Source organism: Bubalus kerabau, chromosome 19 (genome assembly GCF_029407905.1).
Source record: "Bubalus kerabau isolate K-KA32 ecotype Philippines breed swamp buffalo chromosome 19, PCC_UOA_SB_1v2, whole genome shotgun sequence".
Taxonomy (NCBI): domain Eukaryota; kingdom Metazoa; phylum Chordata; class Mammalia; order Artiodactyla; family Bovidae; genus Bubalus; species Bubalus kerabau.
Genome location: NC_073642.1, coordinates 59,569,331 through 59,578,318, shown reverse-complemented (window position 1 = coordinate 59,578,318; position 8,988 = coordinate 59,569,331). Strand labels below are relative to the sequence as shown.

The window sequence follows — 8,988 nt, the reverse complement described above, 5'->3', positions numbered from 1 at the left end:
AAATATGTTTAAACACATTTAAAGTATCACTGCAGATGGTGACTGCAGCCATGAAACTAAAAGACGCTTACTCCTTGGAAGGAAAGTTATGACCAACCTAGATAGCATATTCAAAAGCAGAGACATTCCTTTGCCAACAAAGGTCCTTCTAGTCAAGGCTATGGTTTTTCCTGTGGTCATGTATGGATGTGAGAGTTGGACTGTGAAGAAGGCTGAGCGCCGAAGAATTGATGCTTTTGAACTGTGGTGTTGGAGAAGACTCTTGAGAGTCCCTTGGACTGCAAGGAGATCCAACCAGTCCATTCTGAAGGAGATCAGCCCTGGGATTTCTTTGGAAGGAATGATGCTAAACTGAAACTCCAGTACTTTGGCCACCTCATGCGAAGAGTTGACTCATTGGAAAAGACTCTGATGCTGGGAGGGATTGGGGGCAGGAGGAGAAGGGGACGACAGAGGATGAGATGGCTGGATGGCATCACTGACTCGATGGACATGAGTCTGAGTGAACTCTGGGAGTTGGTGATGGACAGGGAGGCCTGGCGTGCTGCAATTCATGGGGTTGCAAAGAGTCGGACACGACTGAGCGACTGAACTGAACTGAACTTAAAGTATAACTAACTGTTTAAAACAAAAAGTTATCGATTTACTGCTTTTCAACTCCAAATTCTCCCTTCATTGCAGCTCTGCAAAAACTGGTCTGGACCTTTTAGATTAGGGTCTGGAGCTTTTATTCAGCCCTGGGCATCATCTTAAGCTTTGTCAGTAGAGGTCACTAGAGAAAGATTGCAAGAGGAAGAGACCTTACTCTCACAGTTCAGGGCAGAAAACAGCAAATGAGATAAAGGAGAATCAAATGGATAGATACATAAATAGATTATATAGATGATAGATAAACAGGTAGATAGATAATAGATGATACATAGATAATTAGATGATAGATACAGGTTGCTGGGAAAGATTGAAGGCAGGAGGAGCGGGGATGACAGAGGATGACGAGATGGTTGGATGGCATCACCAAGTCAATGGACATGAGTTTGAGCAAACTCCAGGATATGGTGAAGGACAGGGAAGCCTGGTGTGCTGCAGTCTCTGGGATCGCAAAGAGTCGGACACGACTGAGCGACTGAACAACAGCATATGTCTTGAGAGAAAGGAATTGAGGGATACTTTGGTGACTCGGAAGGTAAAGAATCTGCCTGCAATACAGGAGACACTGGGTTTGTTCCCTGGGTTGGAAAGACCCCCTGGAAAGGGGACTGGTACCCACTCCAGTATTCTTGCCTGGAAAATTCCACGGACAGAGGAGCATGGCAGGCTACAGTTCATGGGGTCACAAAGAGTTGGACATGACTGAGTGACTTTCCCTTTCTTTAAATATACATATTTGTATACTCCTTATTGCCAAATTCAGACTTAAATTGAAAAAAGTAGGGAAAACCACTAGACCATACAGGTATGACCTAAATCAAATCCCATATGATTATACAGTGGAAATGAGAAATAGATTTAAGGGCCTAGATCTGATAGATAGAGTGCCTGATGAACTATGGAATGAGGTTCATGACATTGTACAGGAGACAGGGATCAAGACCATCCCCATGGAAAAGAAATGCAAAAAAGCAAAATGGCTGTCTGGGGAGGCCTTACAAATAGCTGTGAAAAGAAAGAAGTGAAAAGCAAAGGAGAAAAGGAAAGATATAAACATCTGAATGCAGAGTTCCAAAGAATAGCAAGAAGAGATAAGAAAGCCTTCTTCAGCGATCAATGCAAAGAAATAGAGGAAAACAACAGAATGGAAAAGACTAGAGATCTCTTCAAGAAAATCAAAGATGCCAAAGGAACATTTCATGCAAAGATGGGCTCAATAAAGGACAGAAATGGTATGGAAGATATTAAGAAGAGATGGCAAGAATACACAGAAGAACTGTACAAAAAAGATCTTCACGACCCAGATAATCACGATGGTGTGATCACTGACCTAGAGCCAGACATCCTGGAATGTGAAGTCAAGTGGGCCTTAGAAAGCATCACTACGAACAAAGCTAGTGGAGGTGATAGAATTCCAGTTGAGCTATTTCAAATCCTGAAAGATGATGCTGTGAAAGTGCTGCACTCAATATGCCAACAAATTTGGAAAACTCAGCAGTGGCCACAGGACTGGAAAAGGTCAGTTTTCATTCCAATCCCAAAGAAAGGCAATGCCAAAGAATGCTCAAACCACCGCACAATTGCACTCATCTCACATGCTAGCAAAGTAATGCTCAAAATTCTCCAAGCCAGACTTCAGCAATATGTGAACCGTGAACTTCCTGATGTTCAAGCTGGTTTTAGAAAAGGCAGAGGAACCAGAGATCAAATTGCCAACATCCACTGGATCATGGAAAAAGCAAGAGAGTTCCAGAAAAACATCTATTTCTGCTTTATGGACTATGCCAAAGCCTTTGACTGTGTGGATCACAATAAACTGTGGAAAATTCTGACAGACGTGGGAATACCAGACCACCTGATCTGCCTCTTGAGAAATTTGTATGCAGGTCAGGAAGCAACAGTTAGAACTGGACATGGAACAACAGACTGGTTCCAAATAGGAAAAGGAGTACGTCAAGGCTGTATATTGTCACCCTGTTTATTTAACTTATATGCAGAGTACATCATGAGAAACGCTGGACTGGAAGAAACACAAACTGGAATCAAGATTGCCGGGAGAAATATCAATAACCTCAGATATGCAGATGACACCACCCTTATGGCAGAAAGTGAAGAGGAACTCAAAAGCCTCTTGATGAAAGTGAAAGTGGAGAGTGAAAAAGTTGGCTTGAAACTCAACATTCAGAAAACGAAGACCATGGCATCCGGTCCCATCACTTCATTGCAAATAGATGGGGAAACAGTGGAAACAGTGTCAGACTTTATTTTTCTGGGCTCCAAAATCACTGCAGATGGTGACTGCAGCCATGAAATTAAAAGACGCTTATTCCTTGGAAGGAAAGTTATGACCAACCTAGATAGCATATTCAAAAGCAGAGACATTCCTTTGCCAACAAAGATCCGTCTAGTCAAGGCTATGGTTTTTCCTGTGGTCATGTATGGATGTGAGAGTTGGACTGTGAAGAAGGCTGAGTGCCAAAGAATTGATGCTTTTGAACTGTGGTGCTGGAGAAGACTCTTGAGAGTCCCTTGGAGTGCAAGGAGATCCAACCAGTCCATTCTGAAGGAGATCAGCCCTGGGATTTCTTTGGAAGGAATGATGCTAAACTGAAACTCCAGTACTTTGGCCACCTCATGCGAAGAGTTGACTCATTGGAAAAGACTCTGATGCTGGGAGGGATTGGGGGCAGGAGGAGAAGGGGACGACAGAGGATGAGATGGCTGGATGGCATCACTGACTCGATGGACGTGAGTCTGAGTGAACTCCGGGAGTTGGTGATGGACAGGGAGGCCTGGCGTGCTGTGATTCATGGGGTCGCAAAGAGTCGGACACGACTGAGCTACTGATCTGATCTGATCTGATACCTTTCTAAATCAGTATCTTTTTTTATTAGAGTATAATTGCTTTACAATGTTGTGTTATTTTCTGCTGTACAACCAAGTGAATCAACTATGTGAAATTCGCTCAGTTGTGCAACCCCCATGGACTATATGGTCCATGGAATTCTCCAGACCACAGAATTGATGTGGGTAACCTTTCCCTTCTCCAGGAGATCTTCCCAAACCAGGGATTGAACCCAGGTCTCCCGCATTACAGGCGGATTCTTTACAAGCTGAGCCACAAGCAGATCAACCATATGCATACATATATCCCCTTTCTCTTGAACCTCCCTCCCACCTCCACCACCCCCCATCCCACCTCTAGGTCACCACAGAGCACCAAGCTGAGCTCCTTGTGCTACTTAGCAGCTTCCCACTAGCTATCTGTTTTCACATAGTAGTGCATATACGTCAGTCTACTCTCAATTCATCCCACTCTCTGCTTCCCCCAGCTCTGTGCTCACATGTCTGTTCTCTATGCCTGTCTCTCAATTCCTGCCCTGCAAATAGGTTTACCTATACTATTTTTCTAGATTCCATATATATGTGTAAAGTCAGCATTTTAATAAGAAAACACTAAATGCATTCCCACTAAGATCAAGAGTAAGACAAGGCTACTCGTTATATTCATTACCATTTCACATTGGGGGTGTTAGACTCTGCAATTAGACAAGAGGGAGCAGAGACATAGAATTGTAAACTCTTTCTATTTGCAGATGACATGTAATGTACTTGCATAACCTAAGCAAATCAATGGTAAAACAAACTCAATAAAAGATTTCAGCAAGATAGCAGAATACAGAGTTAACACGCAAAAGCAATGCCTTCGTATACACAAACAACAACCAATAAGAACACATAATGGAAGAGAAAATCCAAAAAAATCAAAAAGATATAGCACTTAGAAATAAACAAGAAATGTGCAGAATTGATATAGAGAAAATTAGAAAATATTCCTTAAAGATACAAAATTATAGTTCATATAGTTATAGTTCAGTCACTCAGTCATGTGCGACTCTTTGCGACCCCATGAACTGCAGCACGCCAGGCCTCCCTGTCCATCATCAACTCCCGGAGTTCACTCAAACTCACGTCCATCGAGTCAGTGATGCCATCCAGCCATCTCATCCTCTGTCGTCCCCTTCTCCTCCTGCCTTCAATCCCTCCCAGCATCAGAGTCTTTTCCAATGAGTCAACCCTTCGCATGAGGTGGCCAAAGTACTGGAGTTTCAGCTTTAGCATCATTCCTTCCAAAGAACACCCAGGACTGATCTCCTTTAGAATGGACTGGTTGGATCTCCTTGCAGTCCTATGGTCTCTCTAGAGTCTTCTCCAACACCACGGTTCAAAAGTATCAATTCTTCATCGCTCAACTTTCTTCACAGTCCAACTCTCACATCCATACATGACCAATGGAAAAACCATAGCCTTGACTAGACTGACCTTTGTTGGCAAAGGAATATCTCTGCTTTTGAATAGGCTATCCAGGTTGGTCATAACTTTCCTTCCAAGGAATAAGCGTCTTTTAATTTCATGGCTGCAATCACCATTTGCAGTGATTTTGGAGCCCAGAAAAATAAAGTCTGACACTGTTTCCACTGTTTCCCCGTCTATTTGCCATGAAGTGATGGGACCAGATGCCATGATTTTCATTTTCTGAATGTTGAGCTTTAAGCCAACTTTTTCACTCTTTCACTTTCATCAAGAGGCTTTTGAGTTTCTCTTCACTTTCTGCCATAAGGGTGGTTCAGACTTAAACAAATGCAAAAATATTCCTTATTGAATAAGATGTTCAACCTCATCTAGATGTCAGTTTTCCCTAAGTTATCAACTTAATTGTATTCCAATACAAATACTAGCAAATGTTTTTTCTGGAGATAGACAAAATGATGCCAAAGTCCGCACAGAAGAATAAACCTTCAAGAATAGCCAGGAAAACACTGAAAAGAGAAAAGATGTGGGGGCAGGGGGTGGAGGATAGGGGACCAGCCCAATCAGATGTCAACTCAGACTGCACAGACACTGTAATTAAACCTCTGGTACTGGAATATGAATAGATAGGCAGACCAATGAAATAGGTTAGAAAGTCTAGCAATACAAATACAAATAGAAATTCAATATTTGATAAAGACTTTTAAGTAAATAGTATTGGGACAACTGAATAGCCATTTGAAAAATGGAAAGGATACAATTAGACTCATTTTTCACACATAAGAATAAACTAAGAATCAGAGACCTAAATGAAAAATAAGAAAGAACTATGTAAGTACTAGAAGAAAACACAGGTAAATTTCTCTGTAATTTAGGTAGAGAAAAAGTCTTCCCTACCATGACTAAAAGTCTGTATGAAATTTTTTAAAGGACTGAGAAGTTTGACCATATAAAATATTTTTAATTGCTTGGTAAAAAATTCATAAGCAAAGTCAACAGAAGTGAAAATCTGAGAGAAGATACTTGCAAGAAACATCACTGATAAAGAGCTAATATCCCTAATATGTGGTGTTTCAACATATGAAAATATGTTGAACCTCATTGATAAGAAAAATGCAAATTAAGACTACATTGAGATACCATTTCCTATTCATCAGGTTGGCAAAAATGTGAGAGCTTTACAGGACACTCTACTGGTTGTACGGAAACAGTCATCTTCATACGTTGCTAGGGTGAATGCCAGTGGGTCCTTGTAAAAAAAAGGATAAACTAAAAACTAATTAAATGGTTACCTGCAGGGGAGGGAGGAGGACAGAATGGAAGAGATTGGGGGGGTAGGAAATAGCACTTCTCTTCATCGACTTTTTTATATGGTTTAGACTTTTAGAATAATGTTAATATTCTGTATATTCAAAAATAAAATTAAATGAACAAATGAGGAAAGTCCTAAAACCATGTGAAAAGAAAACAAGTGAATTCAAACATACTTCAAACAGATAATATAACTGTGTTAAAGGGGAGAAGAAGAATCAGTCCAAGGAACTTTTCATAATAGTTGGGCAATATGCTTCATCACCTACTAGCATGCGTGTGTATGCGCATCCGTGCTCACACACACTACCGTATGATGGACGGTTGGAGATGAAAAGGTAATCCCAAGAACAAGAGGATTCGCTTCTGTAAATAGTATTGAATTCTCAAATCCGAAAAATTTAATATGGTCGCAATACCTGAAGCTACTATATATAAAGAGAAGAGAATGGTAAAACATGTGGGAAATGTTTTAAAATTAGTGAACCTGGGTAAAGGGTTTACAGCAGTTCTTTGTAACTACTCTTGCGATTTTAAAGTTTGAAATGATTTAAAGATAATTTTTTTAATTAAAAACAAACAAAAGAGTAATGAACCCCAGCACGAAAGAAAAAGGGAAAGGACGTGACCTTCCAGGCAGAAGGACCATCTCAGAAGGACCAACAAAACCTGTTGCCACACTAGGTGGCTGTACTGGTTAGCTGCCTTGGAACCCAGAGGTCTGGGTTCAAATTCAAGCTCTGTGTTCTTGAACAAGTTTACTGATCTCTCTGATCATCTGTTTCTTTATACTAAGGAAAACTTACTACCATGTCCTTCTGACTCAGATGTCCTTTCCCCTGAACCAAAGAGAAAGCCCATCTCAAGGAAAGAAAGCTAGGTCAGTTAACCTGTCATGCTAGGCAGATGCGAGTGCTATCCAGGCAAGCCCCTAGTTACCCGGAAGTTATCCCCACCTCGGGGATCACAGTAGCACACTTGCCTGGACCGTCAGCTTTCTAGCACTGGGGACAGAGGATGAATCTGCCATCTTGTCAGGTGTCACTGGAGCCGGGGAAGCCAGGGTGGAGGCAGCCTGGAGCGGGAGCAGGGAGACAGAAGGCCAGTGGGGAGGGAGAGAGAGGCCGCTTTGCAAACAGTGAACCATTTGCCCCACGCGTCTGCGTGTCGCAAGGATTTCGGAAGCTTTTTGTTTTCTATCTCTGCACCCCACACTCGCCCAGGCTTTCCTCTTGATCTGATCCACACTGAGCGGACTAACTGCGATTCTCTGGTTCCTGAAGCCTGATTCTGCCAATACCTGGCTCTGGTTGTTTTCCAGACATTCAGCCCTTTGGGTCCTAGGACAGATTTGCTTGAGAAGCCCCTGGATCTCACCCTCCAGGGTGGCTCCCAGAAGCACTGTGCTGCCTGCCTACTGAGCTGTTCCGGGAAAGACTGTACTGTCTCCTCTGAGTTGATTCTGATCTCCACACACCTTCCCATCAGATGTTTCCCAATCTCTCTCTGCAGAGGGTGGTGAATGAAATGCAGATGGGAAATCAGGTGGCCTGGCTGTATTCCGGCACCACCAAAGGCAGGAAGGGCCTTAATGAGTATGGGCGTGCATTTTCTGGGCTTCCCTGTTGTCTCTACCAGAGGGTAAAGAATCTACCTGCAATGCAGGAGACCCAGGCACGATCCCTGAGTGGAGAAGGGAATGGCTACCCACTCCAGTATTCTTGCCTGCAGAATCCTATAGATTGAGGAACCTGGCGGGCTACAGTCCATAGGGGTCACAAAAAGTCAGACACCACTGAACGACTAACATGGACCTTTTTTTCCCCCTGGCATCTTCTCCTCTGTCACGTCCAAATCCAGGGTCTGGGCTTACCGCTGAGGTTCATTCTGGCTCTGAAATTATACCACAAATACCATTCATTAGCTCTTCCTACCAGGTAGCAAGCTCTTTACAGGCACTGCTTCATTTAAGCCTCACTGCAGTCCTAACAGCTAAGCCCTGGGAGTCCCATTTTACAGATCAGGAAACTGAGGCAAGAAGAGGTTAAGGAGCTTATTCAGGGCCACACAGCTGGTGAAAGAGCTCAGTTACAGGGGCAAGTGTTGACCTTGACCTGCTGGGAGCAGTGCAGGACTCATCTTTGCTGAAGGTGGAGAACTTCCGGGCCACCCTTCCTAGGGGTCGGAACCCGCCACCTTAGAAGCAATGTTGCCCACAGACTTCCTGGTTCCTGGGTGCTGCTGAGATATTCATGGGTCAGGGGCACAGTTTTGGCTACTTTATGGAGAAGGAAAAGCAAGTTCACAAGTTAGGTTGCATTCCTAAGGTCCAGCAGCCAGGAATTTGGAAGATGTGAGATTCAAACCCACGGTGTCTGACAGAGGCCTTTACACTCTTTCCAATACATTCTGCCGCCTTCCTTATAAAGATCCGTTTCTGAAATTCCCGCAGAAGTTTTAAGAGACTCCCAAATGGTCAAGTGCTCCATGATGACTTTTATGGCACCTCTGAATCCCCTGTGATCGCTGTGCTCCACAGCCTCCATGCTCACTAGTTCCTCTCAGGCCTTTGCCCCAAGCAGAAGCCCGTCACCCCCAGCAGGAAGCAGACCCTGCCTCCTGGTTGCCAGCCGCCCCTCAGCTGCAGAACTCCAGGGGCCGGAAGGAGAGGCTGGCTCCTGTGCTGAGCCTAGAACCCTGGCCCAGCCTCATCAGCCG

At 43.5% G+C, this 8,988-nt stretch overlaps 1 protein-coding gene across 2 annotated transcripts in view; it reads left to right on the top strand.

Annotated features, from left to right (window-relative positions):
• Positions 1-8,988, top strand: part of DDX24 (DEAD-box helicase 24) — a 326,942-nt gene that overhangs the window by 55,926 nt on the left and 262,028 nt on the right. The window lies entirely within an intron of this gene.